Here is a 24,420-nt window from a genome sequence, read left to right as displayed (position 1 = left end):
TAACCGCGATGCTCCCGCTCTGCTCCACACTGGGCTAACCGCCATTCTCCCTCGCTGCTCCACACTGGGCTCACCGCCGTCCTCCCTCGCTGCTCCACACTGGGCTAACCAGCAACCTCCCTCGCTGCTCCACACTGGGCTAACCGCCATCCTCCCGCTCTGCTCCACACTGGGCTAACCGCCATCCTCCTTCGCTGCTCCACACGGGGCTAACCACCAACCTCCCTCGCTGCTCCACACTGGGCTCACCGCCGTCCTCCCTCGCTGCTCCACACTGGGCTAACCGCGATGCTCCCGCTCTGCTCCACACTGGGCTAACCGCCATTCTCCCTCGCTGCTCCACACTGGGCTAACCGCCATCCTCCCACGCTGCTCCACACTGGGCTAACCACCATCCTCCCTCGCTGCTCCACACTGGGCTAACCGCCATCCTTCCTCGCTGCTCCACACTGGGCTAACCGCGATGCTCACGCACTGCTCCACACTGGGCTAACCAGCAACCTCCCTCGCTACTCCACACTGGGCTAACCGCCATTCTCCCTCGCTGCTCCACACTGGGCTAACCAGCAACCTCCCTCGCTGCTCCACACTGGGCTAACCGCCATCCTCCCGCTCTGCTCCACACTGGGCTAACCGCCATCCTCCTTCGCTGCTCCACACGGGGCTAACCACCAACCTCCCTCGCTGCTCCACACTGGGCTAACCGCCATCCTCCCGCTCTGCTCCACACTGGGCTAACCGCCATCCTCCCCCGCTGCTCCACACTGGGCTAACCGCGATGCTCCCGCTCTGCTCCACACTGGGCTAACCGCCATTCTCCCTCGCTGCTCCACACTGGGCAAACCGCCATCCTCCCTCGCTGCTCCACACTGGGCTAACCGCCATCCTCCCTCGCTGCTCCACACTGGGCTAACCGCGATGCTCCCGCACTGCTCCACACTGGGCTAACCGCCATCCTCCTCGCTGCTCCACACTGGGCTAACCACCATCCTCCCTCGCTGCTCCACACTGGGCTAACCGCCATCCTCCCTTGCTGCTCCTCACTGGGCTAACCGCCATCCTCCCTCGCTGCTCCACACTGGGCTAACCGCCATCCTCCCGTGCTGCTCCACACTGGGCTCACCGTACTCTGTGCTGTACAGTGCATTCAACAACCTCCTCTGCAATGCTCCACACTGGGTTCTCTGCCACCCTCTGTGCTGCTCCAAACTGGGCTCTTGCCCTCCTAAGTGCTTCTCCACACAGGGTTCACCACCCCACCCTGACCTGCTCCACATTGGGTTCACTGCTGTCCTCTGCACTGCTCCACGCTGGTTTACCACTCTGCTCTGCACTGCTCCGCACAGGGTTAACCCCCCCAAACCCTCCCCCCAACTCCTCCCTCCTTGAGCTGCTCGACACTGCGTTCACCACTCTCCTCTGTGCTGCTCCACACTGGGTTCACTGCTCTCCTCTGCATTGCCCCACACTGGGTTCACTGCTCTCCTCCAGTGCTGCTTCACACTGAGTTCACTGACCTCCTCTGCACAGCTATACACTGGTTCACCGCTAAGCTCCTGCACTGTTCCACACTGGGTTCACCACTCTCCTCTGCGCTGCTTCACACTGAGTTCACCACCTTCCTCTTGTGCTGCTCCATATTGTGTTCACCGCCCTCCTCCAGCACTGTTCCTCCCTGGTTTCACCGCTCTTGTCTGCACTGCTCCGCACTGGGTTCACCACCCTCCCCCATGCTTCTCTATAGTGGGTTGATCGGCCTCCTCCAATGCACTGCTTTCTTTAATATGGACCAGTCCACTGACTCCAAGTAGTCGCTGAGGAGCTCTTCTGTTGCCTCGAATCAGCATTGCACGACCTTCTTAACCGGATTCTCCCGCTTAAATTTCTGCTTGTATGCTGGGAGAAGGAGAGCCGCCTTAAGGTCCGGTTTTCCGAAGTGCCGTTGGGGGATGGATCGGTTGGCGCCTTTGATGTTTGTGTAGCAATGGTCAAGTATGCAGGGTCGGGTTACTGTAGGAGTCCCGCTGGATTGGGTAGGGGCATGTGGGCCAGCCCACAGATTTTGGAGGATCTTCAGAAAGGTTAGAGATATTGTTTGTGTTAGAATTAAGTTTTAAAAGGTTAGTACAATTATAAGAGATGTAGGAGAGGATCTGTGTGAGAGAGTCACCACACTCCGCTGCCATGTTGGAACTAGAATAAGGGCTCTCCTAATACTACACCACACTGGGTTCAGTACCCTTTTTTGTGCTGCTTCACACTGGGTTCATCAAACTCCTCTGTGCTGCTCGACACTGGTTCACTGCTCTCCTGTGCATTGAAGATTTACTCCAACAGCAAGTTCAACTAATCCACCCAACTCTACATTGGCATTACTGGGCCTGTTATACTGACTATATTGCCTTTTGATGTTCATAAATAACTATACAAGGTAACCATGTTGGGTCAAGCCATTCAATATTCACAGCCCTCTGTCTAATCTACTGGTCGATGTTGCCGTTTGTCACGATACCTTCCCAAAGTAATCCTGTCCCGTCTTCCAGCTGATCACATTCACTCACTGGGGCTGGTTTAGCACACTGGGCTAAATCGCTGGTTTTTAAAGCAGACCAAGGCAGGCCAGCAGCATGGTTCAATTCCCGTACCAGCCTCCCTGAACAGGCGCCGGAATGTGGCGACGAGCTTTTCACAGTAACTTCATTTGAAGCCTACTTGTGACAATAAGCGATTTTCTTTTCATTTCAGGTCGATCAGCCAGTTAGTAACAGTCAGTGCAGCTCAACTTATTTCACCGAGACTGGTTGTCCGGCCTCCTGTTCAGTCTACAAACTTGATTTGACTGTGATGCCCAGTGTAAAGGCAAGATAGAACCTGCAAGGTAAGACGCAGAGAGCTAAGGGCCAACCCTTGTTAAAAATGTTGGACCTTTGGGTTTTATACAACTCGTGGTGAATATGCTAAGTGGACAATGGTGATGGGATAGTTCACCTTTTTTGTTTTCTTTTGATAATTCCAATGCTTTGATTTCCTTTCAAATTGTGCTTTCCTTTCTTTGGTTTGGAACACCATAGAGCTCAGCCCTCCAGACCGGTGGTGGTGCTCCGGATACCATTGCTCACTATCCCCTGACGCTGGTTTGCGTTGTCAAAGGTTGTGCAGCCAGTTGGAGGCCTCGACGGAGCTGAATTACCAGTGTAGTTCAGCCAAGATGTTTCACCAAGTCCTCACTGAGAGAAAGGACATTGCCTATGAACCATCTCCATTAAGTTTGTATCTGTACATGCAAGTAAACCAGGCTTTAAATGTCTACCAGGCATGTTAGGGCAGGGCTAGAAAACATTGATAACATTTGTGCAACCTCTAGAATATCGTAAACAATGCCAATGGTGGGCAGTAACTGAAAACAGTGACAGAACAAACCAGACTGACAATGAGTCGGCCTGTCCGGAGGGAACTGAGATTTGGACTGAGAAACCATCAGAAATTAGGTTCCATGCACCCAGCCAGCTATGAGCAATTACATGCAGTAATTACTCATAACAATAACCATAACCATTCCAACCCTTCTGTTGAGTAGTATGAGAGAGTGTTTCATATCCTTCATAATGTTGAGTCAGCGATGTTGAGGCAAACTTTTCAATGCTCAGAACCTTCCACTGAATTTACTGGTTGATGGTGTTACCGTTGTTCGTGTTCCCTTCCCCAAGGCAAACTTAGTCAGGTCTTCCAGTTGACCACATTCACTCTTTCCATGAATCAGCATCAGTCAGTGTCCTTGACTTAAACTGATTGGGCAGCTTTTCTGCCTCCAGGTTATTCAGTTTACAATCGTATTGCCCCGCCTGACCTCACTGTGATGTGCAATGTGAGGAGACAGACCTGAGCTGTAAAGTCTCGCTTTGACCTATCGGTTAAAGGGGCCACACGTCTGTAATTGGGTCTTTGCAGAATCTTGGGCTGTACTGGAATGCAATAAGAGAGGTTTCCATGTGATCACGACCCAAGAGAACAGCGAGTGCGAGCAATAGGCAGCAATGGAATACTCTGCATCCTGACACTGATGTTAAGTAGTTGTTTATATTCACAGTAAACAGAAGTGGGCAATTCAGCTTCTCAAATGTATTTCAGCATTCATTGAGATGAATCCATTCAGCTTCCTGAGCCCGGGCTGCTGTTCAATTCAGTCATGGCTTATCTGTATCAACTCAATCTAACCATATTATTTTCACAACCCATTCTAACAATACAAAGGCTTTCAATCAGTGTAGTCAATAAATAGCATTTTTTTGGGGGAGAGGGGTCCTCATTTCCACTCTGCAGTGTGCGATGAACTGCTTCCTGATATTACTCTTGAATAGTCTAACTCTAATTTTTAAAAATGCTCATTGTTCTGAGCTCACTCAACAGAGGAAATAATTTCTTCTTCTCGAATTTAACATATTATCAAGGCATGATTAAGTCTTAAATGCCAAATCAACACTTAAGCTTCTATGCTCAAGGAAATGCAAACATAGTCAACACACAAGTCTTCGCTATTTAACTCTCTAATCTCCAATGTTATCCTGGTGAACCTAACGTACATATCCTCCAGGAACAATACATCGTTTCTGAAAACACGGCGCCTAAAATTGAACAGAAAATTCAGATGATTGCTGTATGTTAATTACTTGTAAGATAAGCTGAAGGTATAATTGACACTGTATTCCTTTGTTCTTCGAGCTGACAAGATGAATATGCTATAGCTTGAATAAAGATCTTGAACTGGAACTCCGAATGTCGTCTGGTCAGTTGGGGGAGTGAGGTACACTAATCGGAAAGCTGTGAAGTTCCCAAAACACTCTGCACCCTTTCTAGTATAATCACATCATTCCTATAGAGTGGCGACCAGAACTCTCCAGATGTGGTCTAAACATTGCACAACTGTAGCATAGCTTCCACCCATTGTTACGTTAATTAACTCCTCAAATCCCTTTTACTGGATTGGCCAGATATGACCCAAATGTCACTAAACTGTGCCGACTTAATTTGCTTACGTATGAGCAGTGCTGCGGAAAATCTACCAATGGTGCAAAGTATCTCAATATAGTTAGAGAACAGAGCATGAACACAAACTCAGGCTGGTAATGAAATAGTCAGGGGACTGTCTGCAAGAAGGACTTGATAGAGGGAGGGGCTGATAATGATCAGAAATCAGGCTCCAGACACCCGACTACCTATGAACAAAGACATGGAAGATTTACTCCACAACAAAAAAATACAACTAATCCAGCCTACTGTACAGCCACATTGATGAGTTTCTAATGTCCTTCACACGTTACAGGATAACCATGTTGCGATAAACCTTTCAACATCCATAGCTGAATCTCCTGGTCAATGACGTCACCATTGTTCACGCTTCTTTCACAAGGTAAACCTATTCAAATCTTCTCCTGACCACACTCACTCCTCGATAGATCATCCAGTTAATATGTTCAGAGCAGCTCCATTTTTTCCACTTTCACTGTTTTGGCAGCCTCCTGCCTCAGATTTACCCGGTTTACAAACATATTGTGATCTCTCTGTGATGCATATTGTGAGGGTGATGTCACCGTTTGACCCCCTCAATTTTATTTGGCAAATTCTTGGGTTTCATTCAGTTTGAATGATTTACTGAGCGAGGATACAATCATTGGAATCCATGTGATCACATCCCAGGAATTGTTGGTGGTCAGCAGGAACGGCTTTCTGTGGAACCTCGCATTGTTGTTAAGAATTTGTATATGTTTTACAGCAGCATAAAATAGGCCACGCGGCTCCCGAAGCATATTTCATTGTTGACTTAAGTCATGGCTGATTTGGACCTCAAATACATTATCTTGCCTTTGATCCATGTGCCATAATAAACTTTGGAATATAGAAACAGTAGTCCATTCAACTCCTCCATGGCTGATCTGCATCTTTATCGCTTTGAATTCACATCACACAGTAATGATAATAATAATAATTGCTTATTGTCACAAGTAGGCTTCAATGAAATTACTATGAAAAGACCACAGTCGCCACATTCCGGCGCCAACAACTTAACATAAAACAAGTTCTTACTTAGCCAAGCTAAAAACTAGCTTTCTGGGGACAAGATTTGCTGAGTTCCTTGCGTGTGATGAAACGCATCTGATATTACCCCTGAACAGTTTAACTTTAATTTTAAGACTATGTCCATTGTTCTGGGCTCAGGTACCAGAGGAAATAATTTCTCCCTTTTTAATCTTACACATATATTGCTTAAAAAGAGAGATTCTTTTTCGAAGCTTTTTGTCTTGCGCACATCAGGACAATCCACAAGAATACTAATAATATCAGGGGAAAAACACATTTGTACTGTATGTGAAGAGAGTGCTGATTGGTTGGCAACTGGACTCTACTTGGCAGAGGTGTTGCCATGGCGAATGCACCAGTTGGAAGTTAACTGTCAGTCACCAGCAGGTGGTGTATTCTCCATGGCAACACCTCAGCCAAGCACTTGCCAACCAATCAGTGGTCTCTCCTCATGCAGTATAAATTTGTTGTTTCCCCTGACATTGGGATTCTTGCAAATTGTCCTGATGGGTGCGAGATGAAAAGATTCGACAAAAAAATCTATTTTTTTCAGCAATATTCAAATTCTGAACCATCAAACGCCATTCTCATACCTTGTTAATCTTAAACACCTCAACCAGACTCTTTTAGCTTCTATACTTGAGGGAATTAAATTTTAGTCCAGTAAATCAGTTCCCAGTTTCTCACCATTGATAAAGTCTGGGAACAGCACTTGCCACATCCCATCAATCAGAGAATAGTCTCTTTATCATACATAAAAAATAGAAGCAGGAGTAGGCCATTCAACTTTTTGAGCCTGCTCCGCTATTCCAACATTGTCTCTTGTCTCTCAATTTCCCTCTAACTGCATCTATTCTAATTTTTACTGTGAACTCCAGAGTGAAACCTTATAAAATGCATTGGATGTCCAGATAGGCAACACCTACAGACCTTCCCTCTCCACCATGTTGGTGATCCCATCAAATTCCTTTGATTGGCCAAGGTGACCTCTCCTTCACAAAGCTGAGCAGACTCAGTTTGCTTCCTCGAAGCAATAACGTGGAAGATCTCCCAATGGTGTGAAGTATCTGAAGACAGGGAGAGAACAGGGCACGACTGTTAAACTCAGAGAATGATACAGTCACAGGCAGGAACTGGCAAGAAGGATCTGAAAGTAGGGCTGATTAACCATCAGGAATCAGGCTTTGGGCCCTATCAACCTTCACTGACGGTTTATTCATGACAAAACTACAACCGTTTCGCTGTACTGTGAGCAGTATTGATGAATTTAGGTCCGTCCAACTTTACAAGGTAACCATATTGCGATAATCATTTCAATATCTTCAACTCAATCCACCAGCTGTTGATGACACCATCGCTCACACTGCCTTCACAAATTAAATTCATTCACATCTTGTAGCCGACCACATTCACTCCCAGGTAGATCGGCCGGTTAATACGGTCAGTGCAGCCTCCTGCCTCAGACTTACCCAGTTTCTAAATGTTCTGTCACCTCTGACATCACTGTGATATGAATTGTGACGGTGAGACTTGCATTATGATGTCACGGTTTGACCCCTCAGCTGAAGGGGTCACAGCTTAATGAAAGTGTGCTTGGCAAAACCTTGCAACTCGTTTTAATGGCTTACTGCATTTAAATACAGGAACAGGCTTTTACGAGATCACATCCCAGAGAACAGGAAGTGTAAGGGATGTTCCGGGATGGGATTATTGGCCTCCTGGCATTGAATGGTGACAGTTGACTCAGGGAGTTTAAGTCTCTGTGGCAACATATACTTCCACATGCATGTAGTAGCCTGGAGCTACAGATAGTGATGGTAGAGGCCATTGATGCACGGTCAATTACACTCAAGGCGAAGTGATTCCATAACTGAAGGCTTTAATCTACTAGAACTTGTTCCCCAGCAGCTTCGGTACAGAAAGTGAAGGCTGCTGGGATGGCACCATCTCTTATACTCCGCCTGTCAGGGCGGAGCTACGTAACAACAGCCAATGGTAGACTCCTGGGTCTAACCAATGGTCATCAGCCTCTTAGGTACCGCAATACCTGGTACTACCACAGCCCCATAGTTCTTTCCATCACATGGCTGACCAAGAATGTCTCGCACACTTAGTACCAGTCACTTGTTAGGAAAATAAAGGTTGCTTTATGGGATTTAAATTTGTATTGATAAACATTAGAAAAAAGGTATACTGTTAAGTGGGTTTAATTTAATGTTTCTGTGCCTGGAATGGTAAAACCTATAGTTAGATTCATGCTAGTCAAAGGTGTTTGCATGTGCGGGTTGGTTAAGTTCCAACTGTGCTATTTTGCTAAGAGGGCTACAGAATAAATAAAAGACTAAAGCATGTGAATGTTGCTTAGCAACTGGGGCTATTGGCTCATTTAAATATGCATCCGCTGGATTCTGCCGGTGGGCAGGAATGAACGGCCTCCTCAGTGATGCCTCGACAGATTGCCATTTAATACTGGTCCACACAAAAGTGGACCAGGCATAACGGCACCTGGGGAGTCTCCTGGACAATTGGAGACCCCTGGGTGGTCTGGGCCAGGGCAGGGTAGCACCCTGGCACTGGCACCCAGGCACCTTGGCACTGCCAGCAATGCCAGGTGTCAAGGTGGGATGGCCAAGGGTTGGGGCCTGAGGGAGGCCTTTCGTATACAGCACGCTTTTAGGCTCAACACCCTCAGTCTTGCATTGGCCTCCCCCCTTCTCATGGTTGTTCCATGCACGGGTTCTGTCCCCCGGCTGGTCCCTTCCAGACCATACTGCACAGCCCACTATCATATGACTCTCTGCATCATACCATACGTGGTATTATACTCCAGCCTCACATTAATCTTTGCTTTGCCAAATGCCCTTAACATACAATAACATGCTGCTATGCCTTAAAGGCATATTAAAATAATTCCCCTTTCTTTTTGCTAATTCTTTCCTCCTTCTAAAGAAGTATAACTGTTTGCAATACAATCGGATAGCCTGCAGGCTTCCCAATCCTCCCAGACCTTGCTGTGTCACGTTGGGAGGAATGACAGTCTCAGTTGCTGTGGGTTGATTTTGTCGGTTTGGTTTGAAATTATAGTACTCTGCGTCTCTGCTATTTGGTTGTCTCCATTTGATTGGCTTTTTAAGCTCCTTCGAGTTTAATTTTTCATTATTGACAACCCGTCTGCTTTGATCGGCACGGTGGCACAGTGGTTAGCACTGCTGCCTCACAGCAGGGGACCCAGGTTCAATTCCGGCCTCGGGTGACTGTCAGTGTGGAGTTTGCACTTTCTCCCCGTGTCTGCGTGGGTTTCCTCCCACAGTCCAAAGATATGCAGTTGGCTGATTGACCATGACAAATTGCCCATTAGTGTCCAGAGATGTATAGGTTAGCTGGGTTTACGGGGATAGGACAGGGGATTGGACCTAGGTAGAGTAGACTTTCGGAAGGTCTATGTAGAACTTGGTGAGCTGAATGGCATCCTCCTGCAGTGTAGGAATGCTATGGATTCCTATGGATTCTATATTCAGACACCGTGGGCGGGGTACCCCGTTCCTGAGACTAAATGTTGATGCCGCGGCAGGATTCGTGGAACTCCACGGCAGGACGACTGGCGCCGCACCGGGACCGATTCAGTGACCGTTGAGGGGCGAGCACCGGCGTCATGTGGAATACAATGGATTCCAGTGAGAAACGGTGCGGGATTCGTGATTGATACTCAGGAGGCTGACAAGTTGCAGCCGTACATATACACTTCACTCTCTCCCCCCCACCCTCCCCTCCCCACCTCCCCCCTCTCCACGTCCCTCTCCCCCCCCCCCACCTGCCCCCTCCCCACGTCCCCCCCCCCCCCCTCCCCTCCCCCACCTCCCCCTTCCCCCCTCCCCACTGCTGCTAATTGTTTTGTAATCTCTTCAGACTCTTTTGGCAGGACATATACTTTCTCTTGCCATTGCAGGTTCTTGATATTTATTTCTTTGCATATATCTTTTGCATAAGGTTTTTCCACGTTTTCCTCCAAATGCCCAATCGTTTCTTTCAGCTCTTCAGTCTCTTGTTCACCTTGGCTTCCTCCGAGACCATTGAACATTTCTGAGTCATCTCTTCCAACGGGTTCCTCAATTTTCTCAGAGTGACTTTAAATTAATTTTGCTTCTCTTTGTAATCTTCCAGAGGAACAAACGTTGACTTGAGGGATCCTTGTAGCATGTGAAAGTCCTTCAACAGGTTTTCCTTTTCTTTGCGGACCACAATTGCTTCATCTTGAGTATTATTGTAGTTCAACAGAGTCTCCTCGAGTTGCTTTCCCTGTTCATCTAGAGTTCTCTTGTAATTCAATAGAGTTTCCTTGAGTTATTTCTGCTGTTCTTCCATTCTGTTGTTCAGGACGCACTCTTCATTTCTTTACATTGCTGAAAGGGTATGTACTCTTTTTCTCATTTGACCTTGAAGGAGAATCAACTGTTCTGTCAACTGTTTATTTTCCTGTTGACCTCTTGCCGATTCATGCTGTTTTTCGATGAACTGTTTTGTCATACTGGTAACTCCAATGCTGCCTTTGCTCAAGTCGTGCTTTTAAACCCTCATGGTTTTTAAAATGACTATGCATTGCCTCTTCAAACAGTCTTTCAGGGCTGCAACTTCTTTGGGTACCTTTTCTGCCTGCCCTTTTTAACCTGACTGCACAGCAGTTAAGCTTTCCTAATTCCTGCTTTGATTTGAAAATTTGTGAATTAAGGGTCATTATTTCCTCCTGGTACCTTTGGGTCATCTATGAAATTAGTTCATTCAGATCTCAAACAATTTGGTAACTAGAAGATATTAGTTAATTGTATGTTTTCAAAGGTATATACACAGCTTGAATCTTGTATGTCAAATCTGCCAGTTCAGATTTGATATCAACATTTTATGATTTTATTTTATTTTTATTTTTTTCTTGTTTCACCTGCCACAGAACCTTTGCCTTGTCATTCACTAGAAACTGTTGGTACAGTTTTGGAACCATGCCTGTGCCTTCAAAGTGTAAATAATTTGGGATTTCGGTCTTTGGCTTTCCAATAGGATAAATAGATTACTGGGGCTTGCAGAAGGTTTGGTGATGCGCATGTGGTTTGTTCAGGCGTTTTGTTAACCTTACATCCCTTTGTGTCCATGTCTCTTTTTTAAACTCTAAATGCTCAACTTGAAAATTAAAAACTTTGTCAAGGTACATTCATATTTCATCGAAGCTGGCTGAGGATTCATCAATGCACTGTATTAGGATTACTTTGTCAGGAAGTTCACCAAACGATATATAAATATGGATTTATCTGATTTCTTACTGAGACCTGAAGTTCTCCAGTAACATAAAAACTTCATTCTCTGGGATATCCAATTTTCTATTAGTTTTGATATGGGATGAGGCTAAACTGATATGGTTAGTTGCAAATTTGATTCAAGGCCATTTTGTACAATAGGTGAATACCCCTTTCATTTTCTTTCTCTCCATTGTGGTTCCCCATTTACCATTCGTTGGGGCTGATGGTTCCTCTGGAGGACAGTATAAAATGAGGGGCCATAATCTTAGAATAAGAGGTAGCAAATTTAAAACAGATTTGAGGAAAAACTACTTCTCCCAAAGGATTGTGAATCTGTGGAATTCGCTACCCAGAGTGCGGTGGATGCTGGGACAGTGAGTAAATTTAAGGAGGAGTTAGACAGATGTTTAATTGGTAATGGGTTGAAGGGTTATGGAGAACGGGCAGAGCAGTGGAGTTGAGGCCAGGGTGGGATCAGCCATGAGCACATTGAGGCTGTTTAGGCTTGGGAGACTAAATTGCATATTCCAGCTCCTAGATCACATGTGTTCTAGGGAGGAGATGCAATCCAGCTCTTGGCCTGTAACATTGTAGGTAGCAGATGAGGAACACCATATCAGCCATGATGGAATGACGGAGCAGACTTAATGGGCCAAATGGCTTAATTCTGCTCCTATTTCTTATGAACTTATTAGTTTTCCCTCTCAATGTTTGCCCCATGCCTGTTAGTTTTGTTGGGTTCCTGTGGTACTTATGGGCCATTTTTTCGACAATTATTGCCTCTGCAGGAAATGTTTGAAACAAGTGGGGCGTGATTCTCCACTCTCACGCCGGTTGGGCGAATCGCCTGGGCCGCCAAAATTTCCGGGGACGCCGGTCCGACGCCCTCCTGCGATTCTCCCAAGCGGCGGGAACGGCCCGATCGAGTTTTGCGGGCCGCAGGCCGGAGAATCGCCGGAGACACCGAAAATGGCGATTCTCCGGCACCCCCGCGATTCTGCAGCCCGGATGGGCCGAGTGGCCAGGCCAAAACGGCGGGTTCCCCCCGGCGCCGTCCACACCTGGTCGCTGCAGTCGTGGGCGGTGCGTGAACGCTGGGGGGGGGCGGCCTGTCGGGGGGGGCGAGGGGGGATCCTGCACCGGGCTTCACCTGGAATGTGGGGTGGCCCGCGATCGGTGCCCACCGATCGTCGGGCCGTCCTCTCTGAAGGAGGACCTCCTTCCCTCCGCGGCCCCGCAAGATCTGTCCCCCATCTTCTTGCGGGGCAGACTTAGAGAGGACGGCAACCGCGCATGCGCGGGTTGGCGCTGGCCAACCCGCGCATGCTCGGTTGATGTCCGTTATGCGGCGCCGGCCGCGTCATCTATGCGGCGCCGCTTTTACGCGGGCGACAAGGCCTGGCGCGTGTAGATGACGCGGCCCCGATACTGGCCCATTGTCAGGGCCTGAATCGGTCGGGAACGGGGCCGTTCCGCACCGTCGTGAACCTCGACGGCGTTCACGACGGCGCGGCCACTTCGGCGTGGGAGTGGAGAATCCCACCCGTGGTTTGGGCCATTAATGGAATTTTAAATCTGAGAAACGTTTCTGGAAAATGACTTTTTAAACTCTGCCTGCAGCTTTAGAAATCTTTTTTTCCCCCTTTCAGCCCAGCTTGGTCACCACGTGTTATGGTGGTGGGTGCAGACCTCTTGCAGCTGTGATCTGGTTGTGCTGACCCTAATGGCTGTCTAGTTTAAATGGTTAGTTCAGCTCTTTTGTTGTGTTTTGCTCACCCTGCTTGTGATTTGGCCAGGTCTCTTGACTTTGTGTTCACTCGGTTTCTTGTTCTTTTTCTGCAGTTTTACCTATTTTGTTTAAAGGTTCGCTCAGCCTTTTGGCAATCTGATTAATTTCCTTGACTCTGCCTTCCATCAGGTGTGGCAATGGAGCCACATGTGCCCTGGCGTAGTCCTCCAGGCTCCAGGTCTATCATGGCGCATTTTCTTCAGATAATCTCCAACTCTGCCTTCGATTTATCTGCGCTTCTCTCAGGTCAGGCTTTCTTCAGTTCCTCATGTTTTCAGATCCAATGTTCCTTCTCCAGCTTCTCTGGGATTTCGGGCTCCATCCTCCACAGCTACCATGTTGTAAGATTATTTGTTGTTTCACGTAGAGGTCTGGAGGCTTGCATGGTTGAACATAAACCATTTATTGTTAACTTACAACTATGTACATATCAAGATACTGGGTGCTGTCTCCACGCTGGCTCCTTTGAGATTCGACTAGGTAGTCTACTCCGATGTACTCTATAGTGGGGGCTGATTTAGCTCTGTTCGCTGGACCGTTGGTTCATGATGCAGAGGAAGCCGACAGGTCAATTCCCAAACCAGCTGAGGTTATTCATGAGGTTATTCTCAACCTTGCCCCTCATCTGAGGTGTGGTGATACTCAGGTAAGGTCTCCAGCAGTCAGCTATCCCTGCTCTCCCCCTCAAAGAGAAAAGCAGCCTCTGGTCATCTGGGGTTATGGCGACTTTACTTTGTTACTCTCCACATCATTATAATAATAATAATCTTTATTGTCACCAGAAGGCTTACATTAACACTGCTTTGAAGTTTCTGTGAAAAGCCCCTAGTCGCCACATTCCGGCGTCTGTTCGGGTACACGGAGGGAGAATTCAGAATGTCCAAATTACCTAACAGCACATCTTTCGGGACTTGTGGGAGGAAATCGGAGCACCGGAGGAAACCCACGCAGACATGGGGAGAACGTGCAGACTCCGCACAGAGACGGTGACCCAAGCCGGGAAGCGAACCTGGGACCCTGGCGCTGTGAAGCAACTGTGCTAACCACTATGCTGCCGAGCATACTGTGGGCAGGACTGGTTTCATTCCCTATTAGCCCTTGCTCTGCTGAACACCTTTATACTGCAATGGCAAGCTACTATCCCGTAAAGGCACTTTACACCAATCCCCCATTGTAATCAATATTGTAAACAGCTCTATCTCCTCAGGTTTTTGCTTAAACTCAGCAGTATTGACAATCTCAATTTTCTGATAGCTTCATTTCAATGTGAGAGTTATGTTATTCCCATTGTACAGGTTATCTTGACATGAGCTTTTGAACTGTCCTGCAAATCGACCTCTGATGTAAGCTCCACGCTGACCGCAGGGACACTGCTGGACAGATTTTGATCTTTCTCTCCAGATGAAGGAGCAAAGAGCAGCCTGGGGCTGGTTTAGCACAGGGCTAAATCGCTGGCTTTTAAAGCAGACCAAGGCAGGCCAGCAGCACGGTTCAATTCCTGTACCAGCCTCCCGGAACAGGTGCCGGAATGTGGCGACTAGGGGCTTTTCACAGTAACTTCATTTGAAGCCGACTTGTGACAATAAGCGATTTTCATTTCATTTCATTCATGAGCTCACCTTTTCTTGATTTTGGCATATAGCATTGAGACTGAAGTATATGACTCGGCAGCGGATGGAGGCAGCGTCATGTAAAGACACCAGTTTGGGAGCACTGGTAACGGCACCTCTGCCGTTCGCGCTGGCCCAATACTCCACAAGTCTGGTGGTAGTGGCGGCTCTGAGGATCTGGGGGCAGTGGAAGAGATATAAGAGAGTGGAGGGAGCATCGATTTGGACCCGATTTATAATAACCACAGGTTTGTACCAGGTAGGCTAGATGGTGGGTTCCGGAGTTGGCAGAGGGCAGGAATTAGAAGGATGGGGGGATCTATTTATAGATGGGAGCTTCCCCAGCTTGAAAGCTTTGGAGGATAAATTTGAATTGCCACCAGGGAATGGGTTTAGGTATTTGCAGGTGACAGACTTCCTGAGAAAACAGGTGCTGGCCTTTCCGCTGCTGCCGCCACGGGGGATACAGGATAGAGTAGTTTCCAGTACCTGGGTGGGAGAGGGGAAGATATTGGATATTTACCAGGAGCTTTCGGAGACGGAGGAAACTCCGGTGGAGGAGCTTAAGGGCAAGTGGGAGGACGAGCTAGGAGGAGAGATGGAGGCGGGGCTATGGGCGGCTGCCCTAAGCAGGGTTAATACCTCCTCATCATGTGCTAGGCTTAGCCTGATACAATTTAAGGTAGTCCACCGGGCACACATGACAGCGACTAGGTTGAGTAAGTTCTTCGGGGTTGAGTATTGGTGTGCGAGCTGCGCGGGAAGCTCAGCAAATCATGTCCACATGTTTTGGGCATGCCCGAAGCTTAGAGGGTTTTGGCAGGATTTTGCTAAGGCAATGTCCACGGTATTAAAAAGACGGGTGGTGCCGAGTCCGCAGCGATCTTTGGAGTGTCGGAAGATCTGGGGCGAAAGAGTCTTGGCCTTTGCCTCCCTGGTAGCCCGGAGACGGATCTTATTAATGTGGAGGGACTCGAAACCCCCGAGTGTAGAGACCTGGGTTAGTGACATGGCTGGGTTTCTCAGTCGCGAGGAAATAAAGTTTGCCTTAAGAGGGTCAATGTTAGGGTTCACCCAGAGGTGGCAGCCGTTCGGCGACTTCCTTGGGAAAAATTAAAATGTCAGCAGATGCGGTATTCCAAGTGGGGGGGGGGGAATTGTTGTTGTCTGGTTGAGGTGCGTGAAGATTGGGCTGGGGGGGGGAAATGTTTATTTTACCATGTTGATGTCATTGTTTATGTTACTGTTATAAAAATGTTCAAATACCTTAATAAACTAATATTAAAAAAAAAAGTTTCTGACTCGGCCAGTTTTGTTCACTATTTGAGGCCAACATGACGAATAATAAATATGTCACAGAAGGTGCAGCCATAACATCAAGGAGTGTGAACTAAAAGTGTCAGGAGATTCCAAACTGACTCCTGAATGGTTCCTTTGAAGTTTGTTGACAAGATGTTCTCGAGCCCCCGCAGCTCCCTTCACATCAAACGCAAACAAAGATATTCAGTGAAATTCCCTGTCACAGTGACTAAGTGCTGACGCCGGGACTGAATCGCGAGTGTTCTACTTTGACAAAAACAATACTGGTCACGGAGTGATTCAGGATCTGTTAATAGATAGTACGAAGTCTTACAACGCCAGGTTAAAGTCCAGCAGGTTTGTTTCGATGTCACTAGCTTTCCGAGCGCTGCTCCTTCCTCAGGTGAAGGAGCAGCGCTCCGAAAGCTAGTGACATCGAAACAAACCTGTTGGACTTTAACCTGGTGTTGTAAGACTTCGTACTGTGCTCACCCCAGTCCAACGCCGGCATCTCCACATCATGTTAATAGATAAGCATCGGCGTCACATGGAACTAGTGCATTCCAATGCATGACGGCGCCTGATTCGCCAGGGTCGGGTCGGACACTTGAGAGATTGACAAGCTGCAGCTGCAAATAAGCACTCCACTCCCCACATTCCAGCCAACAAGGCGGCACCTTGAAGAGTGGTGCCCCGATTCACTGATGCAGAGCTTGAGAGCCTGCTGGATGCCGAGGAGGATAGCAGGGGCACCTTGTTTTCCAGGTGGGAAGGCGGCTGCCACTGGTGGACGTCACCGTGGCCTGGGTGCAGGTGGCAGAGGCTGTGAGCGCTGTGGGCCCCACCTCCAGAACCGGCTGGCAGTGTCGCAAGAAGCTGCACGACGGCCTCAGGGCAGCCAGGGTGAGTAACCAGCACTGTGTTCCCGGCACCAACCCCTGTCCCACATGTACACACCACACCTCCCCTGCAGCCCCACTCAGAGGAACCCCCCCAAGCGGACTGTCCGCTCGCACCCCACCCTGCACCACAAGCCGACATCCACACCACTACCATGGCTAGGTTCCCTGCACATGCAGGCCATTCAGTCCCGTAACAGCCTCCCCGAACAGGCGCCGGAATGTGGCGACTGGGGGCTTTTCACAGTAACGTAATTTGAAGCCTACTTGTGACAATAAGCAATTTTCATTTCATTAGCTGCCCACCGTCTGTGTCCGACTGCCTTTCACTGTGAGAAGGCAGCGCACAACCGCAGAGAGAGCAGCCTGGAGGGAGACAATCGGTCCTGCGGCCCCAAACCACCGGGGAACAGTGGGCATTGGACCTGGTTGGTGGGCCCAGAGAGAGAGAGAGTAATCACCGAAGCAGATGGTGGGAATATCAGGTTGGTAGTGGATCACAAGAAAAGGAATTTTGTGGAATGTCTAAGAGATGTTTTTTTGGAGCAGCTTGTGACAGAGCCTACTAGGGAACAGGCAATTCTGGATTTGGTGATGTGCAATGAGGCAGACTTGATTCGGGAACTCAAGGTGAAGGAACCCTTCGGGAGCAGTGACCACAATATGACAGAATTTACCCTGCAGTTTAAGAGGGAGAAGCTGCAATCAGAAAAGGAGCCTAGCAGGGAAGACAGTGGAACAGCAATGGCAGGAGTTTTGGGGGGATATTAGGGAGGCACAATAGAAATTCATCCCAAGGAGGAGGAAACATGCTAAGGGGAGGACAAGGCATCCATTGCTGATGAGGGCAGTCAAGGATAGCATAAAAGCTAAAGAAAAAGCATACAAAGTGACGAGGATTAGTGGGAATCCAGAGGATTGGGAAGCCTTTAAAAGCGAGCAGAGGACAACTGAAAAAGCAATAAGGGGGGAGAAGATGAAGTATGAGTGCAAGCGAGCTAGTAATATAAAGGAAGATAGGAAGAGATTTTTTCAATATATAAAAGGTAAGAGAGAGTCAAAAATAGACATTGGACCACTGGAAAATGTGGCTGGAGACGTAATAACAGGAAAAATTGAAATGGCAGATGAACTGAATAGTTACTTTGCATCAGTCTTCATGGTGGAAGACACCAGTGGAATGCCAGAGCTCCAGGAGAACCAGGGTGCAGAGGTGAGTGCAGTGACCATTACTAAGGAGAATGTTCTGAGGAAACTGAAAGGTCTGAAGGTGGATAAATCACCTGGACCGGATGGATTACACCCCAGGGTTTTAAAAGTGATGGCTCAGGAGATTGCGGAGGCAATGGTGGTGATTTTTCAGGAATCACTGGAGGCAGGAAGGGCCCAGATGACTGGAAAGTGGCTAATGTAGCACCACTGTTTAAGAAGGGAGGGAGACAGAAGACGGGAAATTATAGGCTGGTTAGCCTGACTTCGGTCATTGGTAAGATTTTAGAGTCCATTATTGAAGATGAGATCGCGGAGTACTTGCAAGTGCATGATAAAGTAGGACTGAGTCAAGGGGAAGTCATGTCTGACAAATCGGTTCGAGTTCTTTGAGGAACATAGAACATACAGTGCAGAAGGAGGCCATTCGGTCCATCGAGTCTGCACCCACTTAAGCCCTCACTTCCACTCTATCCCAGTAATCCAATAACCCCTCCTAACCTTTTGGTCACTAAGGGCAATTTAGCATGGCCAATCCACCTAACCTGTATGTCTTTGGACTGTGGGAGGAAACCGGAGTACCCGGAGGAAACCCACGCAGACACGGGGAGAACGTGCAGACTCCGCACAGCCAGCAGGGAATCGAACCTGGGACCCTGGCACTGTGAAGCCACAGTGCTATCTACTTGTGCTACCGTGCTGCCCCAGGAAGTAACAAGGAAGTTAGACAAAGGAGAACCAGTGGACGTGATTTATTTAGATTTCCAGGAGGCCTTTGACAAGGTGCCACATTGGAGACTGTTAAATAAGTTCAGAGTCCATGGTGTTAAGCGTAAAATCCTGGCATGGATAGAGAATTGGCTGACTGGCAGAAGGCAGAGAGTGGGTTTAAAGGGGTCTTTTTCAGAATGGCAATCGGTGACTAGTGGTGCACCTCAGGTGTCAGTGCTGGGACCACAACTTTTCAGAATATACACTAATGTTCTGGAGGAAAGAACTGAAGGAACTGTTACTAAGTTTGCAGATGATACAAAGATCTGTAGAGGGGCAGGTAGTATTGAGGGAGCAGGCGGGCTGCAGAAGGACTTGGACAGGCTAGGAGAGTGGGCAATGAAATAGCAAATGAAATAGAATGTGAGAAAGTGTGAGGTTATGCACTTTGGAAAGAGAAATGGAGGCATAGATTATTTTCTGAATGGAAAGATGCTTCGGAAATCAGAAGCACAAAGGAACTTGGGAGTCCTTGTTCACGATTCTCTTAAAGTTAACGTGCAGGTTCAGTCGGCAGTTAGGAAGGCAAATACAATGTTGTCATTCATGTCGAGAGGGCTAGAATACAAGAGCAGGGATGTATTTCTGAGGTTGTATAAGGCTCTGGTCAGACCCCATTTGGAGTACTGCAAGCGGTTTTGGGCCCGGTATCTAAGGGAGGATGTGCTGGCCTTGGAAAGGGTCCGGAGAAGGTTCACAAGAATGATCCCTGGAATGCAGACCTTGTCGTACGAGGAACGCTTGAGGACTCTGGGACTGTACTCGTTGGAGTTTAGAAGGATGACGGGGGGATCTTATTGAAACTTACAGGATGTTGGTGGCCCGGATAGAGTGGATGTGGAGAGGATGTTTCCACTTGTAGGAAAAACTAGAACCAGAGGACACAATCTCAGACTACAGGGACGATCCTTTAAAACGGAGAGGAGGCGGAATTTCTTCAGCCAGAGGGTGGTGAATCTGTGGAACTCTTTGTCGCAGAAGGCTGTGGAGGCCAATTCACTGAGTGTCTTTAAGACAGAGATAGATAGGCTTTTGATTAATAAGGGGATCAGGGGTAATGGGGAGGAGGCAGGAGAATGGGGATGAGAAAATATCAGCCATGATTGAATGGTGGAGCAGACACGATGGGCCGAGTGGCCTAATTCTGCTCCTATGTCTTATGGTCTTATCAGGAAACCCGCTGAGTTGTGTTGTCCCTATGGCACACATAGAACCACTCCACAACCCCCCCACCCCAGCACCCGACCAACTCCACACCGCCCCTCCAACCGCCTCTCCCCCCGCAGCACTCCACTGTCTCCATACCACCACCCCCGCCCCAGCATCTCCGCACCGCCCATCCAACACCTCTCTCCAGTGCTCCACCACCTCCACACCGCCCCTCCAACACCCCCCCCCAGCACTCCACCACATCCACACCACCCCTCCAACACCCCCCCCCAGCACACCACCACCTCCACACTGCCCCTCCAACCGCCTCTCCCCCCGCAGCACTCCACTATCTCCATATCACCCCCCCGCCCCAGCATCTCCACACTGCCTGTCCAACCCCTATCTACAGCTCTCCACCATCTCCACACTGCCCCTCCAACAACCCCCCCAGCACTCCACCATCTCCATACCACCCCCCCGCCCCAGCATCTCCGCACTGCCCGTCCAACCCCTCTCTCCAGCGCTCCACCACCTCCACACCGCCCCTCCAACACCCCCCCAGCGCTCCACCACCTCCACACCACCCCTCCAACACCCCCCCCAGCACACCACCACCTCCACACTGCCCCTCCAACCGCCTCTCCCCCCGCAGCACTCCACTATCTCCATATCACCCACCCCCGCCCCAGCATCTCCGCACTGCCCATCCAACCCCTCTCTCCAGCGCTCCACCACCTCCACACCGCCCCTCCAACACCCCCCCCAGCGCTCCACCACCTCCACACCACCCCTCCAACACCCCCCCCAGCACACCACCACCTCCACACTGCCCCTCCAACCGCCTCTCCCCCCGCAGCACTCCACTATCTCCATATCACCCCCCCCCGCCCCAGCATCTCCGCACTGCCTGTCCAACCCCTATCTACAGCACCCGACCACCTCCACACCGCCCCTCCAACACCCCCCCAGCGCTCCACCACCTCCACACCACCCCTCCAACACCCCCCCCAGCATACCACCACCTCCACACCGCCCCTCCAACCGCCTCTCCCCCCCAGCACCCCACCATCTCCATACCACCCCCCCGCCCCACCACCTCCACCCCGCCCCTCCAACAACCCTCCCCAGCAGTTCACCACCTCCGCACCCCCCTTCGACCCCCCCTCCAGCTCTCCACCATCTCCACACTGCCCCTCCAACAACCCCCCCAGCACTCCACCATCTCCATACCACCCCCCCGCCCCAGCATCTCCGCACTGCCCGTCCAACCCCTCTCTCCAGCGCTCCACCACCTCCACACCGCCCCTCCAACACCCCCCCAGCGCTCCACCACCTCCACACCACCCCTCCAACACCCCCCCCAGCACACCACCACCTCCACACTGCCCCTCCAACCGCCTCTCCCCCCGCAGCACTCCACTATCTCCATATCACCCACCCCCGCCCCAGCATCTCCGCACTGCCCATCCAACCCCTCTCTCCAGCGCTCCACCACCTCCACACCGCCCCTCCAACACCCCCCCCAGCGCTCCACCACCTCCACACCACCCCTCCAACACCCCCCCCAGCACACCACCACCTCCACACTGCCCCTCCAACCGCCTCTCCCCCCGCAGCACTCCACTATCTCCATATCACCCCCCCCCGCCCCAGCATCTCCGCACTGCCTGTCCAACCCCTATCTACAGCACCCGACCACCTCCACACCGCCCCTCCAACACCCCCCCAGCGCTCCACCACCTCCACACCACCCCTCCAACACCCCCCCCAGCATACCACCACCTCCACACCGCCCCTCCAACCGCCTCTCCCCCCCAGCACCCCACCATCTCCATACCACCCCCCCGCCCCACCACCTCCACCCCGCCCCTCCAACAACCCTCCCCAGCAGTTCACCACCTCCGCACCCCCCTTCGACCCCCCCTCCAGCACTCCACCATCTCCACACTGCCCCTCCAACATCCTCTCCTCCCGCAGCACTCCACTAACTCCATATCACTCCCCCGCCCCAGCATCTCCGCACTGCCCGTCCAACCCCTATCTACAGCACCCGACCACCTCCACACCGCCCCTCCAACAACCTCCTCCAGCACTCCACTACCTCCGCACCGCCCATCCAACCCCTCTCTCCAGCGCTCCACCACCTCCACACCGCCCCTCCAACAACCTCCTCCAGCACTCCACCACCTCCACACCGCCCCTCCAACAACCTCCTCCAGCACTCCACCACCTCCACACCGCCCCTCCAACAACCTCCTCCAGCACTCCACCATCTCCACACCGCCCCTCCAACAACCCCCCCAGCACTCCACCATCTCCACACCGCCCCTCCAACAACCCCCCCAGCACTCCACCATCTCCACACCGCCCCTCCAACAACCTCCTCCAGCACTCCACCACCTCCACACCGCCCCTCCAACAACCTCCACCAGCACTCCACCACCTCCACACCACCCCTCCAACAACCTCCTCCAGCACTCCACCGTCTCCACACCGCCCCTCCAACAACCCCCCCAGCACTCCACCACCTCCACACCGCCCCTCCAACAACCTCCTCCAGCACTCCACCACCTCCACACCGCCCCTCCAACAACCTCCTCCAGCACTCCACCATCTCCACACCGCCCCTCCAACAACCCCCCCAGCACTCCACCATCTCCACACCGCCCCTCCAACAACCCCCCCAGCACTCCACCACCTCCACACCGCCCCTCCAACAACCTCCTCCAGCACTCCACCACCCCCACACCGCCCCTCCAACAACCTCCTCCAGCACTCCACCACCCCCACACCACCCCTCCAACAACCCCCCCAGCACTCCACCATCTCCACACCGCCCCTCCAACAACCCCCCCAGCACTCCACCATCTCCACACCGCCCCTCCAACAACCCCCCCAGCACTCCACCACCCCCACACCGCCCCTCCAACAACCTCCTCCAGCACTCCACCACCCCCACACCACCCCTCCAACAACCTCCTCCAGCACTCCACCATCTCCACACCGCCCCTCCAACAACCCCCCCAGCACTCCACCATCTCCACACCGCCCCTCCAACAACCCCCCCAGCACTCCACCATCTCCACACCGCCCCTCCAACAACCCCCCCAGCACTCCACCATCTCCACACCGCCCCTCCAACAACCCCCCCAGCACTCCACCACCTCCACACCGCCCCTCCAACAACCTCCTCCAGCACTCCACCACCCCCACACCGCCCCTCCAACAACCTCCTCCAGCACTCCACCATCTCCACACCGCCCCTCCAACAACCTCCTCCAGCACTCCACCACCTCCACACCACCCCTCCAACAACCTCCTCCAGCACTCCACCATCTCCACACCGCCCCTCCAACAACCCCCCCAGCACTCCACCACCTCCACACCGCCCCTCCAACAACCTCCTCCAGCACTCCACCACCTCCACACCGCCCCTCCAACAACCTCCTCCAGCACTCCACCACCTCCACACCGCCCCTCCAACAACGCCCCCCAGCACTCCACCACCTCCACACCGCCCCTCCAACAACGCCCCCCAGCACTCCACCACCTCCACACTGCCCCTCCAACAACCTCCTCCAGCACTCCACCACCTCCATACCGCCCCTCCAACAACCTCCTCCAGCACTCCACCACCTCCACACCGCCCCTCCAACAACCTCCTCCAGCGCTCCACCACCTCCACACCGCCCCTCCAACAACCTCCTCCAGCGCTCCACCACATCCACACCGCCCCTCCAACAACCTCCTCCAGCACTCCACCACCTCCACACCGCCCCTCCAACAACCTCCTCCAGCACTCCACCACCTCCACACCGCCCCTCCAACAACCTCCTCCAGCGCTCCACCACCTCCACACCGCCCCTCCAACAACCTCCTCCAGCACTCCACCACCTCCACACCGCCCCTCCAACAATGCCCCCCAGCACTCCACCACCTCCACACCGCCCCTCCAACAACCCCCCCAGCACTATCTGATGTGCACCACACAAGTGCAGCGGTACATCAGGTGTAGGAAACCCCGAGGGGGCGGAGGGTGCCCTCACCCCAGGTACCTAGCTGCCATCCAGAGGGGTCTCAGACGTCTGGAACGGGCGGTTCCATTGATGCCGAAGGTGCAGACACAGAGCCAGGGGCTACAGGAGGGGACGTCAGCAACCATTCAGCACCTGTAGGTGGAATTGGAGGAGTCCAGCCACCTGCAAGGCAGAAGGTGCTGCCGATGGCCACCAAAGTGAACCGTCACGTGCTGGGAATTTGCAGCTGGCCGCCACTGCCAGTGATGACCGCCTGTGCTACCGTGCCACATAGAATTAACAACCATTTCAGAG

This window comes from Scyliorhinus torazame, chromosome 9 (assembly GCF_047496885.1).
Source record: "Scyliorhinus torazame isolate Kashiwa2021f chromosome 9, sScyTor2.1, whole genome shotgun sequence".
Classification (NCBI taxonomy): Eukaryota; Metazoa; Chordata; class Chondrichthyes; order Carcharhiniformes; family Scyliorhinidae; genus Scyliorhinus; species Scyliorhinus torazame.
The sequence above is the reverse complement of the archived record's forward strand: the minus strand, read 5'-3'. Positions refer to the sequence as shown.